This window comes from Antechinus flavipes, chromosome 3 (genome assembly GCF_016432865.1).
Source record: "Antechinus flavipes isolate AdamAnt ecotype Samford, QLD, Australia chromosome 3, AdamAnt_v2, whole genome shotgun sequence".
In the NCBI taxonomy this organism is placed as follows: Eukaryota; Metazoa; Chordata; class Mammalia; order Dasyuromorphia; family Dasyuridae; genus Antechinus; species Antechinus flavipes.
Window position 1 is genome coordinate 549,827,734 of NC_067400.1, and position 26,408 is coordinate 549,854,141.

The 26,408-nt window shown below is 33.1% G+C and overlaps 1 protein-coding gene across 1 annotated transcript in view; it reads left to right on the forward strand.

Moving 5' to 3' along the window:
• The first annotated feature begins 1,113 nt into the window (after positions 1-1,113).
• Positions 1,114-26,408, forward strand: part of TRPC4 (transient receptor potential cation channel subfamily C member 4) — a 280,213-nt gene continuing 254,918 nt past the window's right edge. The window contains exon 1 of the mRNA XM_051987405.1: positions 1,114-1,733. The gene's annotated coding sequence lies outside the window, so the exon portion shown is untranslated. The remainder of the gene's footprint in view (positions 1,734-26,408) is intronic.

A 26,408-nucleotide genomic window follows, 5' to 3' on the forward strand; every position in this document is an offset into this window, starting at 1 on the left:
GAACCTATTTCAGGGGAAACAATGGGTCCTTCTCTCAGAAAGGATGGAATTCCCAGAAGCAATAACATGTCACAGAAGACATCGGAAGCATAATTGGTCACTCATCTGTTGCACAAGCGTAAAGCCAAGACAGACGTCTCTTTGGATGGAAGTGATGAACATTTAGAAAGCTAGGATTTGGAAGGGATGAAGGAAATTAAAGCAGAGGAGGGAAAGGGGTGGGGGGTGGGGAGATGGTCCAAGGGATCGAGAACCTAAATCGCTTCTGTAATTCCGCATTTGACAAATGGAATTTCAAAAAGATTCTCCTGGGACAAGAGTGAGAAACAAAAAGCTTTGCGAATGACTAGCTCAACGGACATCTCCAGGACACGTTTAAAGCCAAGTAAGTTCTTGTCAACTTTGCAAGGTGTGCTTTCTCATTCGCATCTTTTAATTCTGAGCCTGTGAGGAGGGGGAAAAAAAAAAAAAAAGAGGTGAATGGGATAACTTTTATCTAGGTAGCTCACTTTGTACAGCGTATTCTCACATCCGTCTATACACACCCATATGTCTCATACACACACACACACACACACACATTATACACACATCCTAGTCCTGCTTTCACGGGAGCGGGAAATCCCTTGAGATTTAAATATCCAACTGGGGAATAAAATGCCGATTTTAGGGGGGAAAACGGTTTGCGAAAAATGAGTGGGGGTAGAGGAGAGTAAGGGATGGTTGTTTATAATTTATTAATCGCAACCACTTAAATTGTTGACACTGGAAAGCCGCAATCCTCGGGGCTTACTGCTGGCAAAGTCTGACACCTTGAGGACAAAGGAGGGCTTGCTGGTAAAACGGGAGAAACCAGGATTTAGAGGGGTCTTCTCGAGGCTGGGTTGCTGCTCTGCGTTGCTCTGCGGCCCCTGAGGACTCAGGCCTTTTGGGAAATCTGCTTCTAACACCTTATCCTGACTAAATGAAGTTCACTGCGAACCTGACTATGCATCTGATAGCTGTTCCCCAAATGTCTGAATCAGCTATCTTATAAGTTCAGGTTCACTTTGGAGACTACCCTCCTGCGGATAATGGCGTGGGAATGAACTCAGCTTGTTCTCTGAAAGATGCCTTTAGTACGCCAAGGGACACTAAATACCTGTTGGTCGAATTGCCTCGAATTCGTTGGTAGAGATCATTTCAGGATTGGCCAAAGGTAACAGTGATTGAGAAGGAATGGACTAAGGCTACACAGAGAGCGTTTGGCTTCCCACTAGGGATATGGCCAATCCAGTGGCCAGGGCAGGGTCCGGGCTTTCTCCCAACCTTCCAGTCCAAGTATGGGATGTGACGACACTCAGTCAATCACTCATGTAAGTGCAAAGATAGACAGACGAAACCTTCTAAACGCTTTGTCTTGGGAACTCAGATTTTCCCGCTCAGGATTTAATTCGCTCTCCCTCCCTCCACCCCATTTTAGATTCCTTGCCCTCTCCCTTTTTTTTTCCCTTGCCACCCATGGCATTGCTGCCTGATAAGCTGTACTACCCTCTGCTCAGTGCCAACTGCGTGGGCTGTGACTTCATGTGTTTTCCTTGGAAAACCGAACACTCAGAAACTCGCAGAGATTGAGGAAATCCCAAAGGCAGCAGCAGTCGGGGGTGCTTTCACAAGTCACAGCTGCAGACTACATCGCGCAGCTGGATATGTGATTACGTCTGAGAACTGACCGGGAGACAGCAACTTTACAGGTAAAAGGTTCATTCTCTGACCGCTAGCTATAAGGAGTCTGGGGAGAAATGGCACCTGACAGTCTCTTCCTGGATCACTACGAAGTTTTCCCAGGCTTTGTCCAGAAGCTCAGTGGGCTATGAGCCCCTTCTGCCCCCAATCCCTCCACGGAGGTTATAGGCTGGGAAGGAATGAGCTTTCCCCCCTGCTCCCTCCTTTCCCTTCTTCTTTCTCTTCCCCCTTCCTCCAACCTTCTTCTAGCCCCTGATTGAATTTATTGCAGTAATCAACTCTTATTAGGGAAAGCTTTGAAGAAGTCAGTCAGCTCCTCCCGCTTCTCTTTGCTCGCCCTATCCTTGAGCATCCGAGTTTCTTGACTTTTAAAAGCGGGTGGGAGGCAGGCAAGGGCAGAAAACGAGAGGAATGGAGTGCTCAGTGCGACTTATATGGTAAACAAGAAGACTGAAGAAATTCAGCGATGCTTTGGGATCTTTAGGCTTTCCCAAATTCAGGGTCCACAAGCTGGTATAGTCCCCCGGGCCGGGAACCTAAAACGGTAGGTATAAAACACGTCCAACAAATTCATGTTAGGGAAGCGAATGGCCAATATCTTCTCAGACAAGCCTTGCGTCATTTTTATTCTCATGTGTCTGTCAGGGAGCAAAAAGCAATCTCTAGGGTTACTGGTACTGGAGCAAGCGTTTTCTTGGTCGCATGGCAACGGGCATTGAAATTAAATCAGAGACCCTACCTCTTGCTTCAGCGAATAACCAAGTTATTATTTAGGGAAGGGGAAGCTGGAATCATAGCAGTTTTATTAGCGAATATCTGCTTCCTACTTAGTGAAAAAGATAAAGCCATGAAACTTTAAACGAAAAAGAGATGACCTGAATAGTGGGAAGGGAAATGGTTAAAAACAAAACTAAATGATGTTTTTTTTTTTTCCCCTAAAGAAAATCCTGAATAAATGAATCGATGTCTCTTTGGTTGGTATTTGAGTTCTAATTCTTATCAAAAAACATAGTACTGCAGAGTTTCTTTATAATTGTTCAAAGGAAATAAAATAATCTGGATTTCTCTACTGAAATTCATTTGAAAGAAGCGGTTCTGTGTGTGCTTAAATGTTGAAAATATGGTGTATCCTGATGTACCCTTTGTTGTAATTTAATGCTCTTTGTTTTTGAGTACTTACATTGAGTACACACATCATTGAATTAAAATAGAATATATTTGAAATTATGTATTTTTATTAGTTTCTTGGTTAATGAAATAGAGAACATACTGCCATACTTTATTATGTTTTGCTATCCTCACTCCAGCATCTAGTTTAATACCTTACATCTTGCAGATGCTCAATGAATACATGATGAATAAACGAACGAATGAATGTGCTTGACAAAGAGAGAAAGAAGAGTTACTGGTCAAAAGGAGAAAAAAAGCAATCTTTGGGAGATTTGAGTAGATGATATTAGTAAAATGAAGAATTTAAAAAAAAAATCTGTATCTAGTTCCAATAAGAATAAATGCCGGACAGTTTGACAAGTGCTATAAAATGAGTTTCATACAGAGTATCAGGAAAGACCAGCACATGAAAAAATATCTAGGGGCATTAGTTGATACCATGGAATAGCATTATGCCTCTAAAATTAAAAAACAAAAAAAGTCCAATTCAAAGTTTTATAAAAAGAATATCACTTTTTTTTTCAGTAACTTAAAGACAATATTCACTTTCTACATAATCTTCTTTCTTGAGGGCTCTTAGAATAATAGACATTTAGAGTTCTGTCCCCAAACCACACACACACACACACACACACACACACAAAACAGACTCATAAGACTGTTCAATAATGACTAACTCATTAAGATGTTGGAATTAAGATCTATTTGAAGAAATAATATGGAAGAATCCCTTCATATCTGAGGATTCTTCCTCTCTAAAGAAAAGAAACCCAACAAAAAGAGTCTTAACTACATTGTGAAGGATTTCTATTAATGAGGTAAATTATAGCTTGATAGATGAAACAGTAACAGTGGAAAGTCATTTTATTATCTTATTTTCTTGAAGTCATTAAGATAGATTCTTTTCTAACTGGGGAAAAGTCAATGTTATTTTAAGAAATAATACATTTTTTTGTTTTTGTTTTTAGATTTTATGATCTCTTCAACCTTAGCATTTTATGATATAATTTCTCCTTTTCCTGCCCTTTACATCACAATATACTTTTTAAAAGGAGTTATATTTGCAAGACTGAGAAATCTAGTTGAATAGCTTTTTTATGACTTTTAGCTCATCTTGTTGGGACTGACACAGTGGTAAGTGATCAAATAATCACTTGATCTAAGAGTAACAAGTTCCCTGAAGGGTCCTAAGGTGCAATGAGAAGATATACTAAACTTAAATAATTCTGAATAAATAAAGCAGCATGGCTGACTTTGGAATTAAAAATCAACCAACAAATATTTATTTTGGGCCCATTATGTGTCAGGGATTGTGTTAAAGTCTAGGGATACAAATATAGCAATAAGAAACTCTCTGACCTCAAGGACTAAAGAATACACTCGTACAAGTCTTGCTTCCTTGTCACATAAGACTATGTCAACTTAAGTAAATTAACTACTCACGGCTGCAGGCAAGTCTTTAAGTTAGAGATGGCTCCCTAATCTTCATAGTTGGAGAGACTTGTCACAAAGAGAGATATCCAAACTGGTGAAATTACAGTAACAGAATTCCTTATATGTTACAATTTCTAAAAGTATAAATTTTATCTTTCTAATGAGAGTAAAACTTCTTGACCTGAAGTCCAAGGATAGACTTTAAGTGATCTGCAAATTTAGATGGGAAAAATTAATCACATCTTTATTTTCTCTAACCTCTAATTAAAATTTAACTATTTCCTTCAATTATGATTAGAAACAAACATATTATGAAAAGGGGGCATAGGCTTCATCAGATTGCCAAAGAAATCAATTAGACACAGACACATATTTGCACACTTACATATGATTACGAATTCCTGATTTAGAATGCATAGTGCTAATAAATTTCCTAGAGTCAGAGACTGCATGTCTTTTCTAAGTGTATCTTTAGACCTTAGAATAGTTCTTGGCATATTCTGAGTACTTAGTAAATGCTTTAAAATTCATTAAACATGGTTTTCATTTAGAATAATATTAGAAATAGACTTTACCTTAAGAAAAGAAAAGGCCATATTTCTGATTTAATTCAGGAAGAGAACATCTGCTGAGAACATTCTCTCTACTAATGCAGATCAGCAACTATACCGCAATTTAAAATCTTCAAGAGTTGCCTGAGGCTCACCAATAGGTTAATGATATTCTAAGAATTATACTGCTAGTGTGTGTCAGAACAAGAATTCAAATCTAGGTCTTTCAGACTAAAGCATGCATGTTTTTCCTTCAGTAGGCCAGCAGGCTTCCTCTGTGGAATTACCTTTACCATTTATTCCAATAACATCATGTTAAAGAACAGGGACAAAGCTACGATTCAAGCCTGGATTCTTGGAGTTCATATTTAGTACTGTTTTTTTTTTTTTTTTTTTTTCCCCAAGGCTGCAGAGCCATTCACTCAAATTATATTTTATTATTTAACTATCAGGATCTAATTTCAATTTGTCAAAATCAAAGAAACTTAAAAATAAGCTTGAAACAGTTTTGAAAGCAGCCTGTTGGGCTTATACTTGAATGAAACTGATGGCATTTAAAACTTCACTATTTAGAATAATTAGACTTTGGAAAAAAAAATATTCAAATTGAGTACAGGAAAAAGTGGACTTCTGTACTAGAGGTTCAAATGCAAAAGAAGCTCATTATTTACTGAGAAGCTGTCAAGTAAACATACTATTAAAACCTTGTTGCTGGGCAATAAAGCTTGTTTAGTGGTGATAATTTTCACAAGGCTATTAGCATAAAACTACTTTAAGAAATAAATTATAACAAATGTGCCTTGTACAGTTTTAGATACACATTTGACATCAACAAAATAGAGTATGGGAATTTAGAATATAGATCTAGTATTTTGAAACAGAGAATCTCAAACCATTTTACTACATCTAAATAATTCATGTGACAGCAGATGTGCACAATTTGTTTGCCAGATAATTTGGAGAAAGCTAATTATGCAAAAGGATAGATTTAAGTAATAAACTAATGAAAGAAATAAGAGACATATTCAGAATATTAAAAAATAATGAATACTATAATATTTTAGTTTTACATGCTTGTATGTATGCTTTTATATTTTTCACTTCAAAGGTGACTCCCAGTTTCCTGTGAAAGTTAAATTTCTTAAATTTTGTTTTTAAAATATATTAGGTTATTTTTAGAAGATATGCCACAAACCATTTGAATTAAAATCTTCCTATTTTAGTGATATTTTTGAGAATATTTGTATCAAATATTGCATATATATGTATATACATGTAAGAAAAGTAAAGTCCATAAAGATTAGTTGAGTTAAACTTCAGCATCTATATTAAATGATTCTTTTAAATTAAACATTTCCAAAGCATGTTGATGTCATTTTGTTTTATTTATACAGTTCCTTAGAGGTGAAAAAAGAACTTCGATTACTTGATTCCTTAAGCTAAATAATCTGATAATGATGTCCACTAATATTGGACCTTTTTTTCATCTCCTTTTCAATATTTTCTTTGAAATACAACATTGTGATGCAATAATGGCTTCCTGACAAGCTACAGATAATTTGGAGGTAGACTTTTAAATGCTAAATTAAAAAATGTTAATTATAATCTTAAATAATATACTTCAAATCTTTATCCATCATAGCATATCCTTTTTTTTTTTAATTACAAGAGTGAAGGAATGAATCAGATGTATATTTATTACATTTTGCTGCCTGAAGTTTTCCATTATATCTATAAAATCTATTCAAAATTACTAGAAATATTTTGTGTTAGCAAAAAAAAATCAGTAATAAAATTTACACAATGCAAAACTAGCAGTTATTATGAAGATGTGAAGTCTACAAGATAAGTATTCTCTTCCCTCAGGCTACCTAAAAACAAACAGAAAAGAAACCTCTATTAAATAAGAGAAAGTTTTCTTTATTGGGATTAGTCAAAAGAACTAATTTTAACAAGTCCTCTTCACTCCCATCCTGATTAGTCATATATACATGAGCACCATAGAATATTGATTCTTTAACACATTAACTTCATGATAATACCCTAAATAGCCAAAGACAGCATGAACTACAGATCTGAACATTGGGGAATAGCTGGATTTAAATCTCATCTCAGAAATTTACTAAATATTTAACCCTGAGCAAGTCACATTATCTCTTTGTGGATCAATTTTCTTTTGAAATGAAACTTATTTTACTCAGGGACTATGAGGATCCTTTGTGTTTCAAAGACTTTCCCATTATGAGAATTAGTATCATGTAAATAAATATGAAAATAGAAGGATTTTATTGATACAAAACCTACTCAAGACATTGGTCTATACCTCAAAAGGTACAAAGCATTAACTAGAATTCAGAAAATTAAACCACTACATTTTACAATAGTAAACTTAGTGACATAAATAACAAGTAGATGGTACTTTAATTATAGTACCCTCAAAAGACTAATTCAATAATCTATATGATGTCACTTGTTGAAGCTGATGGCTAATTTTGTACATACCTATTTATTAACAGATTTATTCTTCAAAAGAATAACCTTTGTTGAATTTGATTGTAAATAATGCCCATGAAATTAGAAGAAGGGGAAAGGTGGGGGGAGGAATGAAAACAATATATCCTAGTGGAAAAATTCATATTCAATACCAGATATTTGTTTCTAAAGACCAGCATTAAGAATTTAAATATTCTGGAATATGAAATAAATTTATTAGAAATATGTCTTTGCAACACAAGTGGGATTCCTTAAGACCAATAAAGTTTTAATGTTACACATAACTGATGATATGAGAAAACTCTGAGTATGTTCATTCTTGATTTGCTACTCAGATTATTATTGCCTGATTCTACTTCACACTGCGATATTGTGGAATATCAATTCACTCAACTAGTATTTAAATGGCCATGCCATTGGGCTGCTTTGTAAAATCAATTTTAACAGAAATATCCTGACTCATTTTAGACATGTTTGAAATTAGTCATATTATGCAAAACAAAACAAAACCCTCATTTGATTATTATAAATGAATTGCCTTCCATTATTTTCCGCCTCAGATATGCTGAATTTTATTATTAGTAAAAGCTAAAAGTAGGCAATTATATGTGTAACAGCTTTATTGTACAGTCTGTACAACTGGAGCAGAGGCTAGATGTAATAAAGAAAGGGTATTCAAGTACCAGGCATCAAGTAAAAATATCGTTCCATGAAAAAAAAAAAAAAAAACAGAATCCAAATATATTCCTGACTTGATAACTATTTCATCTTAAAACAAAAACAAAGCCATAAATACCTATTAATATTTGTTACCCTCTTGAGAGGCAGAGGGAATAAAAACAACCTGTAAACCAGTAAAACCAATGTTGAAATAATGCATGTTACAAACTAGCTGTGAGACCCTGGATAAGTAACTTACTTTCTTAATGTTCTAAGCAATTTTCTTCCTCTTATCTTCTCTCTATTCATTCATTCATTTATTTCTGGAATTCATTTTGACAACTGGAAGTGGCCATGGATGTTGTAGGAGACCTTGACTTTTTTAAACTAAGGTATTTAACAGGTCTCAGTTTAACTGAAGCAATGCTTAATCAGTGACTAAGGCTGAGTAATAAATAAGATTAAGAATAGCTTCTTTTGCCTGGCCCCAAAAAATATCAACCTTAAAGGAAAAGACCCTTAGAGTTTTGGTTAAAACAGAAGTGATTGATATTTACATTTACTTCAAACCAATTGGAGACGAAACAATGATCAAATGGAGTTTGGCCTACAACCTATTTTTGTCCATTAATAAGAGCCAAAATGATTTGGATTTAAGACATGGTCTTAGCCATAAACCCCGAGATTTCTTAAAATCAAAATTTATATTCTTTTGGGCAGAGCACCACAGGTAAAGTATGATACCTTATATGGACAGAAGAAATTAAAAGAAAAATGATGGAAAAAAAAGAGCTATGTTGCCCAACTGGCTAGTTCCTGTTGGGTCCTTAGTGGGGCAGCTCCTACTCCTACTCACAAAGATTGTTGTTTGTATTTATTCTTGAAGAAGACCATGACATCAGGGAGATTATATATGACATATAAGTGAATTGGATGGAAGTAAGGTAGGGTTATGCAAAGTCACCAGTTACCTTCTCTGGCAAGATATAGATCAGGATGACTGGAGCCCTGGTATTGATATTGCTGTGTCAAAGAATATGCACAGTTCAGTAGAACTTTTGAAATTCAAATTGTTCTCCAGAATGGTTGGAACAGTTTACAACTTCACCAGTAACACAGTGTATCATTTTCTCAATGCTCTCCAGCAATTATCATTGACCTTTTCTATCATCTTAATCTCTCTCTCTCTTTCTCTCTCTGTGTCTCTCTCTTAATAAACTTGATTGTGACCTAGATAATTGAAAAAATAGGCCTTTATCAGAGAAATACTGAACCTGCTTCTCCCATCATGTTCCTGCTTTCCTTCTAATTTTAGCAACATTGATTTTATGTGGGCAAAACTTTTTTTTTTGTTTAATATAATGAAAATTTTTCATTTTATTTAATATGATCAGCTCTAATTTTGGAGCATAAGAGTTTTTTGACTGGTAAAAATTTCCAGGCTCCCGAATTTGCTTATGATTTCCCCCTCTATATCCAAATCAATGTATCTATTTTTACTTTATCTAGGTATACTATGTAAGATAATGATCTCTCACTACTTTCTGCTAAATTGATTCCCATTTTCCAGCATTTTTTGTCAAATAGTGAATTCTTAACCCAAAAACTTAGATCTTTGGGTTTATCAAACTTTAAATTATATGCTAATTTACTGCAATGTATTGTGTACCATAGCTATTCCACTGATCTACTGCATATATCTTAGCCAGTGCTATATGCTATATATATATATATATATATTATATATATATATATATATATATATATATATATATATATATATTTGCAATTATCACTTTGAAATTAGCCATTGCTAGTGATACTGCTCCTCAGGACCCTTGTTCCCTTGTGTCCAAAAGTGCTCTTCTCTGCCTTCGAACTGTGATCTACAAGTAGATATAGGAAATGGAGTGGGCAAATAGTGCCCTGTTTTGTGCCCAGTATTAGCACAATTTCTTCCGTACTCTATGATCAGTTACAACAGACCCAAAAGTTTCTTTTGTTTCTGTTGCCATCTCCAAAGCTGCCACATATGGACACTGGGTCAGTTCTGACACTAATCACAGACTTCTTCTTACCCTCTAGATTATCTTGGCTATTATCTTGAATAAATGTCTCTTCCCAAATTTTTGTTGGCTTTGCTACTCTAGAATTTAATTTCAGGAGTTATTTCAAAGTTGCATAGTGGGGAATGGTAGAACTCAGAATGCTCCCTCTATTCTGTTATCTTGGCTCTGTCCTTGGTATTTCTTGATAACAATTTAACTTATCAGAAATCAGAGGTAGTGCTGGGAGCACCTGGGGAAAAAAGATGATTAAAAAAATGAAATTCAAATTATATTATATCAAAATGAAATAGGGAAATATGGGAAAATATATGAATGTGTGGCTGCATAGAATTCTTTGATGAACTCACATTTTAAAATAAATATACAAAATATGTAAAAAAGTGAAACATAACCAAGTACAAATATAAAAGATTAGGATTATTTTTTTAAGAGAAAAAAAAGTACAAAATAAGTTTGTTTTCAATCAATCAACAAGGATATGTCAAAGGCTGACTACCAGTCATTTTGACTCTTTGATCACATATCTAGTAAGTATCAAAACTGGAAATAAAATTCAAGTTTCCTGATTTTAAGCCTAGATATTTTGCCAAAATACCATGTGATTTCAAGGCCAACATTCATTTAACTAACATTTCTTAAGTATCTACTTTCTGCAAGATTCTCAAGATACAAAAATTTATAGAACATAGGCCTTATTCTCAGACCCCAAAATTAAATGAGGTTCAAATAATTATGATGCAATTGTAAAAGATAAAGAAAGACTAGAAGAGTGAGGTCACTTTCATTTAGAAGATAAATTTGAAATTTTATCTTTGAATAGGTGGCACTGAATTGTGTCCCGGAAGAAGGAACAGGTTTCAAAAAGTATGATAGTAGCTAGTAGTGGAAGAAATCCATAGGATATGATATGTTAAAAGCAGTGATAAGAATAGTAAATAGGGCAAAATCCACTCTGGACCATAGCATGCATAATTAGGGACATTATAAAATTAGATTAAAAAGGTAATTTCAGAAAAAAATGGGGTGGGTCATAAATGCCAACATAAGGAGTTTATTCATTGTTCTATAAGGAATGGAAATTCTAATGATTTTTAGTGGATTAATCTCTTGTTCAAATCTTAAAGTAAAAGGATTACTTGGTCAATTATGTGAAGAATGGATTGGGAGAGAATAGGCTTCAAGATGAAAAACTAGTTAGGAAGCTATGATAGTAATTTGGGAGAGAAGAGATGAAAAAGATTGTCATTGCAGCAAGTGTCATACAGCATAACAAGTTTACTGCAGAGATTGAAGCTCGCTATTTTAAGTGAAAGAGAAGTAAAAATCAAAGATTAACCTGAGAGCATAGTGGTGCCATCAACAGAAAGAAGTGTATGGGAGAAGTACAAGTTTTGGAGGGGAAATCATGACTTCCCTTTGGAACAGGTTATATTTGAAAAATAGGAGATTATCATTAGGTAGAGATATCTAGGAGAAGATATATTCAACTTTTTCCATTAAGATAATGATTTAAATCTGAAAAGGATAAAATAATACCTCTTGAATGAAAAAAAAAAAAAGATGAATTGAAGCACTACATAGGTATGAATTCAGTAAGAAAAAAAAAAAAAACTATAGGTTTTAAATGAGTTCAAGTCACTAGAACCAGATAAACTATCCATGAAGCTGTTGACAGATTTAATCTAGAATCATTACCAATAAATTAAAGAAATCATGGAGAATAAGAAAGGTTCTAAGAAACATCCTCATGACGGGAAAGAGAAGAAGAAGGGAGGAGGGGAAAGAAAAAAATTTTAAATCAATAAGCTAAATGTTGATTCACGACAGAATTATGGAAGGGAAAAATTTGAGATCATTTGGAAACTAAAGTGCAGGAACATGAAGAGCACTAATCAAATTTTCTTTTGTAATCCTTGATATGTCACTGGAAATGGCTTTTTATGGTACCACATGGTATAGTGTAGAGCATATTTGACTTGGAATACAGAAAACCCAGCTTTGAATTTCATGATCTGGGCAAGTCATGCCCTTTCTGAACATCACTTTATTCATCTGTAAAATGAAAAGGATAGAATTGATTACCTCTAAGGCTACTGAGTTAGCTGACTTAGTAGATATATCATTTATCCTAGAGTCAGAAAGAAATGAGATAAAATCTGATTTCAGATACTACCTATGTGACCCTGGACAAATCACTTCACTTTTGTCTGCCTCATTTTTTTCAACTATGAAATGGGAATTATTCTAGCACTTATTTTGCAGGGTTGTTGTGAAGATCAAATGACATATTTTAAAAGTATATGATAAGCACTTTAATAATGCTTATTCCTTTTCTCTTCCCTTTTGGCCTTAAATATATAATTCTATGATATGTAATGCATCAGATGATGGAATGATAGGACTTTTGGGATATTTTACCTGATAGCTTATAGATATTTATAAATATTATAGATAATTTTACCACTTTCTCACTTTCCATTTTTTTTTTATTTCTTTACATGATGCTTCCAATGTCATCATTTAGGCAGAAGTTGTTCTTTTCAAAGTTGGGAATATCTATTTACTGCTTTGTAACAGGTATGATCAAGGGATTTCATCTAGTCAGCGGTTTTTGTATCTCTTCCCATTTAGCTAGCGATTTGTTTTCTTGTTTTATACTTGAAACTACTGCTAGGAAAATGGAAGGGAGAGAAATCTCCTATTTCCTCTGCATTAGGAAGTCCAAGGGAAAGTTGGCAGAATATCAAGCAGCATGTTCAACTTTCTCTCAATATGTCTTACTTCCCAATTCATAATATCTACATTGCGGCCATTTGGGTCTGGTTGCTTCTCCTTTTACAATATTTTTCATATGCTACTTCCATACTTTTTATGGATCTTCCCCATACTCTTTTTTTTCATTATAATCTCTTGAAATGCAAAGCTCCCTTCCAGTCTTAGCTCAGGTTATCAACTCCTGCATTTTTTTTTTTAGTTGTTAGTAATCACATGAATAAAAATAAATTTGTATTTGTTTTGTGTTTATGTATTTAAGGTAAAAATTGTGCTCAACAGACTGCAACTTTTTTGTAAGGACTGCTTCATTTTCCTTTTTATTCTCAATAATGCCTATTGAGAATTTTATTCTCAATAAAGCCTCAATAAAGGCTTAATAAATGCCTGCTGAATTGTTAAATTGCAGACATGTATAACAAATTTATACATGATTCAGAACTGGGAAGGAGAGATAGCAAATATAATAAATGGTAAAATTAAGATTCAGAATTCTTTTAGTAGTTTGAAATAGGGCAAAATCACCAAGAAGGTATTCAACTGGTAAATATGATGAATTTTAGATTAAGGATTTTTTAAACATACAAATATAGGCTAGGAAAGTCTTGATTTGGTAATAGTTCAGGATTAAAAATGTTTGGGATTTGTGGTCAACCAAAATTTCATAGGAGTCATCAGTATGATTGAGAAACTGGAAAGTCTAATGCAAAATTAGATTATAATAATCAATCAATAAACATTTATTAAATTCCTACTATGTGACAAGCTGGGGATATGAAAAGGGCCAAAAGAAAGTTCTTGTCCTCAAGGAAATTACAGCCTAATGAGGTAGACAGCAGGCAAACAAATATATTCAAAGAGCTAGCTAAATGTGAAATAATGAAAAGACATATGGCAGTGATGAAGCCTTCCTATAGAATATACTGAACAGTGCAAATAATAGTCCCTTTGCACTCTATGCTACATTTGGATTTTTGGATTTTTGTCTGGGTAAAGCATTTACATAGGGTATTTCAAAAATTGGAATACATCAAAAAGGAAAGCATAACAATGAAGGATCAGAAAGTCATATAATTTCAGGAATTTGGGGAGGAACTAATTATGTTAATCCTGGAGGAAAAAATTAAGAAAAAGATGATAACATTTATTTTTTAATTTTTATTTTTAAAGATTTGGTATTCCTATCCAGCCCAGTCTGTTGATAAAAGGGCTGATGTGTGTGACCCTATTCTCATTGGCATAAGGGCTTAGACACACTCCATTCCTGATCTGGGCAGGTTTAAATTTCCCTTCTTCATAAACAGTATGCTGGTTTTCTGTTCCTGAGAATTTACATTATTAATGGCAACGAATTTATACCTCTGCTTGGAATAATTTACTGCAGTTCACAACCTCTAAGCTCAAGAGTTTCACCAGCCTCAACTTTCCCAGGAACAGAGAATACAGGCATGTGTTCTTGTTAGTGGTTTTCAAATATTTGATAATATGTAAGGGAGAAAAATAAAAAAAAAAGATATTCTCATATTATTTGGCATTCAACCAACAAGCCAAAGTTATAAAGATGATTATAACACAAGGGGAAAAAATCACTTCAATACCCAAAATTGTTCAGTAGTGAAAAGAAAAGTCACAGAAAAGATTCAGAGTCTGGAATTCATAGGAGTCTGACTGAGATATCTCCCCATTATCTCTTCTAATCTCAAGATTCTACGGGAAACAATTGGAAAAAAATACTGCAAAGTGAACTATCTTTAAACCTTGAATACTTGAAGAATATAAAACAGAAAATTTGAAGAAAAGATAATTTAAAATGCCATAATTGTTTAAACTACTTTAGTTTTAATCAAGAGAAGGAAAATACAAAAATTCCTGCTATAAATCTGTAATTTGTTCATTTATTTCAGTTGTGTCCAACTGTCCATGATACCCTTCGAGGTTTTCTTGGCAAAGATACTGGAGTGCCCTGCTATTTCCTTCTCTAGTTCATTTTACAAATGAGAAACTAAGGCAAATAGGGTTAAGTGACTCACCTAAGATAATGAATATGTATAGATTTGAACTTATGTCTTCCTGAATCTAGGCCTAGCATTTTTTCCATTGTGTCAATTAAATGCCCATTAATATGTAATACACATATATAATATGTTTATATTTATTTTACACACATACACACACATAAGCACAGTATTTGGAAGAAATACAAGCACTTCCCAGACACACCAGAATTTTGAACAGTTTCAGAAAACAGATTTTGACAATTTACACTTATCGAGTGCCAACTTCAGAAATCACCTCAAAGCAAAAATTGAAATATGTAACTCAGACTATGACTTCCTGAGATAATGTAGGTGACATTCATCAAATGAATACAAATCTATCTTGTCCCTTGTGTTTCATTGTAATGGGAAGTGTTGCTGAGAGTGCCATAAAAATATTGATTCTAGTGTATTTAGATCATTTTCTTTGTCCCTGTAATTAAGTATAAATATTTTATTTCACAGTTCTCTAATAACTCAGTGGGCTGATGTTTGAGCATATGTGTTTATGTAATAGATCCATTTACACTAACTGGTGCTTTACATGTTGATCTCCACATCATTTCCTCATGTAACCAAAGTAATTTTGTACATCAAAATTTGAAGGTCATGATCTAGGGTGAACTGTGTACTGTATAATGCTCATTTATTGTATTATGCTAATTTATTATGTACTTCTGTGTAAGTGTTTTTCTGTTAGAATTCTTAAGGGGAATTATTTTTTATTATATTAAAGAAAATTATGGATATCATTGAAAAAGGGCAAGTTTTTCTCAAAAATTTTCTCAAAAACGTGAAATTAGAATAAATGAAGCCCAAGGCAATTTTTGCATATTTAATGCCAAGGTAATGGTGAGGATTTGGAGAAAGTGTAGACATTCCAAGCCCCTCAACTTCTTTAAGTCAAGACAGAACACTTGGGGATGAACTTTCCTGTAGGGCAGTCATATGTCCTGGATCTACATCCCTCACACCTATAGTCCCATAGTCAACATCAGCACTGAAGAAAGATACCCTAAATATAGATTTCCTGAATGATTGCTGAAAACAGTGCTGTTTATATCCCTTTTGTAATTTTGGAACACATTTTTCAGCTTTCTTTATTGACAAAATTCTACCAACTGGGCAATCCTTTTTGTTACATTAATATGCTATTCCAATCTATACCCCCTTTCTAAGTTCTATTCATTCAGTCTCATGACTTTAGATACCAGCTGAATGTGCCCATATTCTCAGATTCTGTCGCCTTCTAGATCCTCTCCTTATTTTCATTTGCCTTGTCATCACAGCCTGATATATTAACAACTACCCTAGAATCCGTTGGATTCTCTTATGTTTTACTTTTTATGACCTGCTAATCCCCATGTTTGAAACTCATAAAATCAATATGATTTCACGCACTATGAATTCTTCATACATAACAACAGAAAGATTTTTCTGCTCCTTTGGCCCTTTTATCTCATACTGATAGCATCCAATTCCTCTCTGTCTTTTCACTGCCAAACTTCTTGAATAAATTTCATGTGCTTTCTTGGCCTCCAATATTCTAATCCAAAATTCCAAAGTTTCTCTTGACCACTTTAATGAAGATACTCTCAAACTCACTAGTGACTGTTGTTGTTGTTCCTTCTTCATTTTCAAAAGGATCAATGAATCAGAATTGTGCAAAGTCAGCAGTGTTACTCCTTTTCCAGAATCATCAAAGTCCAGTGGCAGGACAAAAGTCAAGATGTCTGATGTTAGCCTAGGATGCTGTGAATTGTCTAAAGGTCTTCTATATCTAACCAAACTCTAAACAGTCCACAGCACCTGCTGCAGCCTCATTCATAACCATTGGGACAAATTGTTTTCATCTGTTCATTATATATAGTCATCTGAAATATATTATTTTCCCTAATCTCATACGTAATAAATTTTCCTTTGAAAGAAAAAAAAAACTTAAGCAAAACCAATTGACATATTCAATTACTTATGTAACATTTGATAGCTATAATGCCTTACCTCTCTAAGGAAAAAAGGTACATTGTCATATACGTGTATACACACACACACACATATATTTGTATATATATGTTTCTTGGTTTTCTTCTTTTGATTTATATTATCATTATACATATTATTTTCCTGATTGTGTTTGATTTGTTCTATCAATTCGTAAATGTCTTTTGATGTTTTTTTTCTAAATTTTTATAATATCTCATAAGGTAATGATATTCTACTATTAGTCTATGATTTTATTTGCCATATTGTGTTATTTGATTATATTTCACGAATTACATGGTCAAGCCAACTAGAATATTTATTCTAAGGCCAATTAAATAGCACAAGAGATGAAATGCTGGACCTGGAGATAGAAGGACCTGAGTTAAATCCAGCTTTAGACATTTACTAGCTGTGTCACCCTGGGCAAGTCACTTAGTCTTAGCTGTTTCAGTTCTTCATCTATAAAATGAGCTGGAAAAGAAAATGGTAAACTACTCAGGTAGTAAAAAAGAAAATCCCAAATCGAATTACAAATATTGAACACAACTGAAATGATGGAATAACAATTTTCTAGTCAGAAATACATTCGTTTCCAGACCCAGATACTTCCTAGAAGTATGATCTTAGTCAAATCACATCATCTTTTTCTACTTCTAATTCCTCAAGTGTAAAATGGAGACAATGCAATAGGATCTATTTCCCAGAGTTTTTGTGAGGATTGAATAAATTAAAATTTGTAAAGTACTTACCCATTGTGTCTGAAGTAGATGCTCAAAAATGCTTCTTCCTCTCTTCCTCCCTCCCTCCTACTTTTTTAGCATTATTTTTTAAACATTGAAAATGGTCCAATTCACAGTGCTATCAATAATTTATTAGCATGCCTCTCTGCCACCCTTCTAATAATTCCTACTTTTGTCATCTTTGCCACTTATTGCCTATGCAGTAAAAACCAAGCATGATTTAATTTTTTTCTTATTTTTTTCTTTACTTTTGGGGATTTGAATTTTAAAAAATTCTTCTTTTGAAAACTACTTGTATTCTTTGATTATTTATTATTTAGGGTGATTTGATTTTCTATATGTTTATTAATCTCCTATGCATCTTGTTAGTAGACCTATATCATAGATATTTCATATTAACTTATTTCTAATTTGTAGTCTGCATTTTTTTCCTAGTGTCATTGAATTTGTTATGGTAAAAGTTTTTTGATTTCAAGTAATCAAAATTGTCCATCTATTCATTATGTTTTAAAAAATTCTCTTCCTAAATTCATTTGTGAAACATACTTTCTGTTTTTGCAAAATTTTCATGACATAACCTCTTATATTTAAGTATTATGTGTATTATTTACTTGTTTGTTTATTATTTATTTTATATAAGATATTAATCTAATTTCATTTTTTGATATTTTTTTCTCCATTTTCCCTAGAAGTTCTTGTTAAATAGTCTTTCCCCTATCAGTCTTTGATATTGGATTTTTTTTTTAATTCTTTGCACTTTAATTCATTCTACTATTATATTTTTCTGTTTTATATTACCAAATATTAAAATAATATTGTTTGATAATATAGTTTTTATTGATACTACTTATAACTTTCTATAATATAATAATTCAAGACTTTAAAGAACCTTTGGCTCTTTATTTTATTTACTGGGATCCTAGATCTTTGCTTCAAATGAATTTTGCTATTATTTTGTTTTGTACTGTAAAGTAGCACCCGTGATATTTGATTGATGTAGCACTAAATCTATAGAATGAATTGTTATGATTCTGGCATTATGAGGAATGACTTCTTCCAACTAGTTGTCATTATTTCTTTGAAGAGTTTTTCTTTTCTAATTGTGTATATAGAAGCCTTGAGGGTATTGATATATTGAGTCCCAAATATTTCATGAGTAGAAGTAAGATATTGTCTCTATTCCTAACTTCAATCATCACTCATTCTCCCCCCATTCTCAAGGAATTCAGAACCTAACTCACTCATCTACTTCTCTTCCCCAATATTTTCCTTTTTACTGGGAGATCTTTATATTCATGTAGATGTGTTTTCTCAGGTCTCCCTGACTTTCCTTTCCCTCAACCTTTTTACCCTCTATAAACTATTACTTCATTCTAGTTCAATCACACAAAACAATTGTAACGTACTAATTTACCTTTACCCACAAGTGTGTGGTTTCTCTAATTAGAAATAGACATTCTCCTATTTGATCATAACCTGTGATTACATTTTCCCCTGTTTTATTCTTTCTATTTCTATTCTTCATCCTCATCAAAACCTCCATTTCTCAGTATTTCCTAAGCCATTATCATTGTGCTTTGAGCACTTTTGGAAGTAGAACTGAACAAACTACTAAGGAGAGGGTAGGAAACCTTGATTGAGAGAGATGAACAAATAAATTCAGTTTATATACTATGCCATCTAGCTCTCTAATATTTATTATGTTCTTGCCTTGCTTGAATCTGGTGAAAGATTCTTCCTTTTCTGAATTTACCAGTAATTAGCCACTTCAACTCTACATTGCCCTCTGATCCTGAATGTCTGTTCCTTTGTCCTATAATCACACTTCTCTTAATAAACCTCAGTCCTGAATTACTCCTACCATCAATCTCTTTCCTTTCTTACTACTTATGAGCTGCTTTATGACAGTCTAGAGCAAATCTGATAATTGTAACTAAAAGCATTATAAATTCAACTTATCTAACTTCACCTGGGCTCATATTACAGCAAGGCATTCCCCACAAACGATTCTTCAACCCTTCTCTTTCCCTCCTAAAACCCTCCACACTTTGTTTTCCCCCATGTCTCTCTCAGATGAGAAACTGACATTATCTCTAATTCCATACATGTAGATAGATAGGTAGATAAATCCTGTTTTACATTGCTCTTTGAATGTTGTTTCCATTTTTTTTTGAATGTTGTTGTTCAGTCATTCATGGCCTTTTGGGGGATTTTCTTGGCAAAAACGCTAGGGAGGTTTGCCATTTCCTTCTTCAGTTCATATTACAGATGAGAAAACTGAAACAAGCAGAATTAAATGACATTCCCAGTGTCATTCAACTGGTAAGTATCTGAGGCCATATTTGAACCAATGTTTTCCTGACTTCAGCATTTAACTGCCAGTAGGCACTAATAAACTAATGTCTATTGAAAAAATTGAGATCATTTGACGAGCTTCCTCTTCTGCTATTCTCTTAACCTCAAACCCCATTGATATTATTTCCCATTCTTCCTTATTCTTTTCACTTTCTAACAGAGTTAGACTTTCACTTTGTCAAAAACAAATTTCATCCCTTCCCACCTTCCCATCTTTAATAGCATATATGTATTCTATTAATTTTTTATCTCTGTTTCTATATATTTCTGTGTCTTTCTTCAATATTCAATAATGATATAGATCTCTAGCTTTTTCTTTGCCTTACCCCCTTCTGAGTAGGACTAGAATTTATGCATCAAAGGAGGAAGATAATGTTTATTTCTCAGTTTTTGAAGATAATTGCTATAACTGTAATTAACAATTTGATAAAATTTATTTGTACATCTATCTCAATCAAGGTTTCCAACCCTCTCCTCAGTAGCTACTTATGGGTTGTTCAGTTCTACTTCCAGTGTTTAGGTTGATTAAAATTGCTATTTCACTCTATATTTTTAATTGAATATTTTATAATTTGTAGATAATCATTTCTTCTAAATTTTGATTTTTACTATCATGTTTTAATGTTCTGAGCATCTTAATTCAAACCTCCCTTTGGACACTTATAAGCTGTGTGACCCAAGAAAGTCCCTTAATTTCTGTTTTTCTTTTAGTTTCCTCATTTGCAAAATAGGGATAACAATAGCACTCACTTATCAATATTACAGGGTTTTTTTGGTCATATGAAATAATAATTGTAAAGCACATGGCACTGTGCCTGGCAAATAATAAATACTATAAAATATTAGTTATTATTTATCATTTCTATTTTTCTTCAGAGTTGCAGTTTCTGAAGTACCAAATTTGAGCTTTCTCCTTTTTCCTAGTTGCATTCATTCATTTGTAGATCTTATGAAAATTTTCCTCCTTTGTATATTCTTTCTTTCATTTTTTTTTATTTAAAACTATTGTTGATAAAAGTGGAGGGGGGCTTCTACTGTATATCACTACTAGAAATGTTATTTCATGAAGAATAATAATGGACAATATGATTCATTCAATATAACAAGACATAAGGACTAGTTTTATCAACTGTCTATCAATTGTCATAATAAAATTATGACAATTTTTCCAAGAGCAATATATTTTATCCTCAGATCCTTGTTTCCTTCCAACACCCAAAACACATCCTTTCAATTCAGAGTACTTACTTTCTCCAAGAGCACATAAACCCAACCCCTCCAAAAAAACAAACCAACAAACAAAAATAGTCTCTTTATACTAAAGAGAAAGAGATTTCTCACCTCTCTCTGTCTCCCTCTGTCTCTGTCTCTGTGTGTCATATAAAACAGATACATATTTTGTAGTAGTCTATATATATAGGCTAAAAGTTTTAACATGTGGGGCAAAGGCAGTTCAGCTGTGAGTAGCACCTATATACAAATAACAATGCTCTGACTTCTTAAGTCCTGGAAATTTTAGGCACATACATTTACTGAATATTTTCTTCCTGGAAATTGCAATATATTGGCAATAGCTGAGCACTTTATTTTCTCTCTCCAGGTTTAAGCAAGGCAAGGATATAATAAGGATGAGATAATTAGATGGTATATAAAGCATTAGACTTGAAGTCAGGAAGGTTAGAGTTTAAATATTTCCTCAGGCACTAGCTCTGTCACCCTGTGAAAGTAATAGTCTTTCTCGATCTGTTTCCTCATTTGTAAAATAGGAATAAGAAAATTACATGTAACTTCTTCTTTCCATATATATATTCAGATGCTATCTATTGATATATCTATCATCTATTCATATGCAGTGTATTTTCCAAATGCACTAGATAGTGCGGTGGATAGATCACCAGCCCTAGAATTCCAATTCAGCCTCAGAAACTTGCTAGCTATGTGACTCAGGGCTAGTTATTTCACCCTTATCTGCTTCAGTATTTTACATATAAAATGGGGACACATTAATAAAAGAAATGACAAACCACTCTAGTATCTTCATCAAAAAAATCTATACAAGCCCATGGGATGGGTCACAAAGAATTAGATACAACTGACCAAATATTTATGCATATGTGTGTGTATATCATACACAACATGCATGTAGATATGTATATGTACAAATGCATAACCACATGTATGTATATATTGTATGTCACCTATAAGTATGGATGTATATGTACACATATATATTGTGTGCATATGTATGTAAAATTCTTTTGTAAATCTTAAAGTGCTATATAGATGCTAGTTACTCTTATTCTTATTAATAAAATATCTGAGTGATAATATTAAGTATTATACTATGTCAAAGATAAAAGTAATATTTACTTAAACAAACTCTTCAGTAATATATAAATAAATATGAGTTCATACTAAATGAAGATGAAATGGGATAGAGTATACATGACATGAAATAATGTATTTATACAAGATTTAATACTTTCAAAGTCTGCAAAGCATCAACATTTAACTCTTTTGAACATCACAATCATGTTAAATTCTATAAATATTATTATCTCCATTTTATAGAGTGTTTCAACACTAGTTATTTGCCTGTGGTAGTTACACAGTTTTTGTGAAGAACTTGCACTCACTGAGAAGTGGGTATACATTATAAAATCACTATTCATAAAAGGAGATTGAAAGGTTATATTATTCACTCCTTTGTTTTCAGCTAAACTTGTACCTAAACTATCTAATTAAGACAATGAAACCACTGTCTTTAAAGTTTCAAGTCAAATTAACCTATTATCTCCATTAGTAACATATTCCAGTGCCTCACAGAGTTTTCTTTCTCCTTTGTGTAGGTTAAATATTTTCTATATCGTCCACCTTTTCTTTTTAAAATTGGTGATGGAGAATTTTTGAGAACATAGAATAAAAATAACTTTAAATTTAAATATTCTTTTATCAAATAGAGAAACTGTTGTTTAGTGGGGAGGAAACAGTATACACATCCTAGTACAAACATTCATTAGCTATGTAAAATAGCTGATTGATGTCATCTCTTTGAGTATCAGTTTCTGTGATCTGTGAAATGGAATAAGAATTCTTGCTTTATTTTAGCTTTTCAAAAAAAAAAAAAAAGTCTGGGTTTATTCTATGTTAATAGTGTAAACTACCCTGGAATAAGTATCTTGACTTTCATTCAATCCAAGTTTTGCTGATTTACTCTATTAGAATACCCAGGATCTGAAGGCAATCCTGGGTGGGGAAGGAGGTGTGGGGGAGGGGGGGAGAGAGAACAACAACTATCCTCTTTACAATTTTCCAGAGGAGATTTTGTTGCATTTCTGCTGACTATTCATGTCTAAACCCTAGAGCTTCTCCACTGTTTATTCAGAAATATTAATTTTCTCTGGGTCACTTAATTACCAAATTGTAATTAGGGCTCTTAGTGTATTGCCAAAAGAGAGAGAGAGAGAGAGAGAGAGAGAGAGAGAGAGAAGAGAGAAGAAGAAAGGGAGGTAGGGAAGGAAGGAAGGAAGGCAGGTAGGCAGCGGGAGGGAGAGAAGGAAGAAGGGAGAAAGGGAGGGAAAATGGAGGGAAGGGTTATAGGAGAATGGAAGGAAAAAAGGGAGGTAGAGAGAAAAAGGGACAGAGGAAGGGAGGGAGGAAGGGAGAAGAAAGGAAGAGGAGGGAAGTAGAAAGGAAGGGAGGGAGTATTGAAGGAATAATTAGAAAGTGCAAACTTTAAAATATGGTCATTTTTATATGTAGCATAAATAACTGCTGGCAAATGGAACTCAGCTGTTTACTTGTAGGTTCATCTTAACCTAACAGTGAAGTAGTTTTGTTCATAATATACAAAACATTTGATGCCATGAATTGATTTTATTTTCATTCTGTGTCTCTGATACACTCTTAAAACATATCTAATATCTACATCTCTAATAAATAATGTGACTCTTAAATAAAAAACAACTTCAATAAATATTTTATTATAGAAATAGTTAATAAAAATTCTAGAATAAAAGATGTCAACAGTTTTAACATCTTTGAAGCAGGTAATATATTATTACACAGACTGATTACCCAGTGATTTACAATTATAGCCTAAGTTGAAAGCATAAATTGCTAAGAGATATTTAATAATCTTCTTTGTTGGTTTGTTAAGATTTTACAAACATGTTAGGAATAATAAAAAGAAAGCATTTGTTTTAGTTTCTCTTTACTATTTGGGTCCAGTCCTGTGATTTCATTATTATAGAGAATTCCCAGTATGGGTTCTTCCTACCTTGATGCAGATCTCCAACTCATCTGCAACTTTATAGTCTTAGAAAGTTGCCCAGGAGTTTAAGTGACTTTTTTTTTTGGTCACTTAAGAAGTAGATGCCAAATGCCAGTGGGACCTTGGGATTCCTAAGAGAACAATTATAGGATCACCATATCATACATTTAGATTTGGAAGAGATTTCTAAACCACTGTATAGAAAAACCAAGATAAAAGAGATCATGCCCATGATCGCATAATCATGTGTAGTGAATGACAGAGCTGAGATTCAAATCCAGATTCTCTGACTTCATATAAATAGGTAGTTTGCTATCTACTAATAATAGTAAAAGTATCCAATATTTTAATATGCACTTAGGCCTTAGTATTCCACAGCAAGACTAGCTACATCTCCCTTTCTTAAGGTTCTATGAGTACCCATCAGTAGTTCGAGTATTTCATCCCTAATGATTATTAGTTCAAGTCCCTATTTTTAGTTTATAGTCCTTTCTCTTGACTTCTAATAATTGTTGTTTTTTGTTATGTTTAACCAATTAACACTAATTTACTTTTACAAAGCAATATTTTCTGCTAAAAATATTGCAAGGACAGAAATACCAACATACCTTCTTTTTAACATTTCAGGAAGCCTACACTCTTTCTACAACCTCTTCAATCCTAAGGGAATGTGTGGGCTTAGATTTAAGTCAGTTTCTACATAGTATTAATCCCACCAATTTTGACATCACTGTTAGATAAGGACGTTGTCTTAGATATTCTTGGATTGGATCCCAAAGGGCATTCCTTGCCCCTGTGGACATTGAAAATGAAATGAGTACAAAACTTGTTTTGGTCACTTAACTTAACTCCAATTCTTGACTTGATCTCAAATCTCCCAACCTAAAATGAGAGAATAATTATCAAAATAGTGAATTTATTTTTGCATGCATGGACCTTTTATGGAGAAGGGCTTGAATCTTCTCATTTTACAATATTGTCATTCTCTTATCATAACACTACCAGGCAAAAATATTGGGTCAACTTGTATACTTTGATTAATCCTTTTTCTTTCCCCAATCCAACTTTGGATATGCAGCTGATTAAAAAGATTTCTCTTCACCAACTGTGTAGTAAATTGGAAACAATCAAAAAAGATCTATGCATGCCATCAAATCCATAAGAGGATTGCATCAGTTGAGCATTCTGTATATGCTCACAATGGCTGGGATCACTGATCAGTTACAATGTATTTCATCTAACTCTCAGAACAAGCCTGCAAAGTAGATATTAGTATACTTTCAATTTACCAATGAGAAAACTGAACCAAAAAGAAGTTAAGTGAAAAGTTTGAGATAATATTCAATCTTAAATCCTTCTTCCTCCAAGTTCACCTGTACCACACAGTCTCACTTTTGTGTCTCTATTTCTTTCTTCCTGTCTCTTAATCTCTTTTTGTCTCTGTCTCTCTTTCTATTTGTCTCTGACTCTGTCTCTCTGTCTTCGGCCCTCTTAAGATTATTTTAGTAGAGAGGATTAAGAAGAACACTAGAAAAGATGAACCTATTCTACTATGTTTTTTCCAACTTCTGGTTTTAAAGCCAATAGCAACAGAATGGAATTGGAAATAAGGACAAGGATCATCCAGATTGGAATGGAAATGAGAGAAGAATTTGGGGAAAATAAAGATAAAGCTATTTCAAGATACTGAAAGCTGACATGCATTATTATGATGTTACTTTTGATGCATTTTGATGATTTATCCATAGAACTTTAGAAGGCAAATTATATAACCATATATTTGGAGGCTTTTATTGACTACATCCAATTCTGCAGTAAGATATTTAAATTACACAATTTTTGGAGAATGCTATAAAATAGGAAGCAATTAGATACTGGAATAATTCACAATGCAAAAATCTATAAATGTCTTATTTGAAATTCCAAGTATTTAAAAGAACTTTGTTGCTATAGGCATTTTTAAAATGGTTTAATCTCCCTACCTCAAATTCAAATTATACAAGAATTCATTAAGTATCTGTTATGTGAAGGACACCATGCTAGATATTAGGGATACAAATATATCAAATATTGAAAACTGTACACTTTTTAAAAAGTTAAAAGATCAGCTTTTGCCATTGTCTATTGGTATATTTTATGCTTTGTGC